This window comes from Crocuta crocuta, unplaced genomic scaffold, assembly GCF_008692635.1.
Source record: "Crocuta crocuta isolate KB4526 unplaced genomic scaffold, BGI_CrCroc_1.0 scaffold650, whole genome shotgun sequence".
NCBI lineage: Eukaryota > Metazoa > Chordata > Mammalia > Carnivora > Hyaenidae > Crocuta > Crocuta crocuta.
In genome coordinates, this window is record NW_027532882.1 from 337,443 (window position 1) to 338,890 (window position 1,448).

Consider the following 1,448-nt stretch of genomic DNA (forward strand, 5'->3'; position numbering starts at 1 on the left):
CCCCCCCCAGGCTGCTGGGTCCTGAAGCCTCTTTGGCCTCACTCCCAGCCCTGACCTTGCCACCTGGGAGCCAGACTCTGATAATCCTTCTTAGGGGCTAAAAATATCCCCAGACTGGTAGAGATTAGCGCTCTGGGCTGATTCGGGCAGAGGGAGGATGAGCAGAGGATCCCTGTCCCCGCTCGGAGGCCCCAATGAGCTTGGCCTGTCGCTCCCCAGAACCTCCAAACGCCCCGGCTTTGGCCCAGCAGAGCCGGGCTGGGCACGCAGGTTTGTTTTGTTTTATTTTAAGCCAAGCTGGAAATGCAGGACTTGCCCTCGGTTGTGAAAAAGGAAATCAATTCAGACTCCAGATGTCTGGGCCGCCCAGGGACGGACACACACTTACACACACTCTCCCGGCCCCCGCAGCCTGGCCTAGTGCCTGGGGTCACCTGACTCCGGCTGGAGGCCCGGGCAGGGAGCACATGATGTGCTAAGTGGGGGGTGTTTGCACAGAGCCACAGCCGCCCTGCCCCGGGCGCTGGCTGTCCCCTGCAGAGACCCCCACGGAGGGCCCCAGCCCCTGATACTTAGATACACTCCTGCCCTCCACACTCTGGCTCTGTCCACACACCCTCCCTCACCCCACTAACTCAACTGATTACAAGGGCTGTTTGCTGGCCTTTGAATTCACCAAGCTCATCTCTGCCCCAGGGCTTTTGCATGTGTTGTGTCCAGCTCACCAAGTTAATTCCTCCCCTAGGACACCTCTGTGTGTGCTTGTGTCAAATTCACCAAGCTCACTGCTGCCCCAGGGCCTTTGCACACACACGATCCCCTCACACAGCCCCGTGTCTGGCTCTGTCTCTTTATTCATATCGCAGCTCACTCATCATCAGCGAAAACTCAGACGGCCACCAATGAAGCCTGTGTGTTATTCTGTCCCTTGTCCTATGTGATCCATTATTGACTGGTTTGTCTGTGTCCCCTCAAGGCAGAAGACTCGTGAAGCCGAGAATGTTGTTTTAGGCACCGCTGTATCCTGCGAGAGGGCCTAGGACAACATTAGATGCCAACTGTTTGCGAAGCGGATGACTGAATGGGCGGTACAGAGACACGGAACAGTGAGTGGGCATGAAGGCTTTGGCGCCAGGTGGTCAGACTTTCTCGAGAAAGAAGCCACCAGGGCACCCGCTGGCTCAGTCGGTAGAGCGTGCGACTCTCGATCTCAGGGTCGTGAGTTTGAGCCCCACATTGGCCGCGGGGCCTCCTTGGAAAGAAACCATCTGATCTAACAGGCAAGATCACCTGGATCCCCAGAAAGCAGATCTGCCGTCTCCCCCATTTCGGAACAGGGAAGCCTGGGCTCAGAGCAAGAAGCCACTGGCCATTCAGCCGCCCAGAGAGAGAGCAATAGGTGGAGGCTCGTCAGGACAGAGAGGGGGCTGCCTGGGCTCGCGGGACCC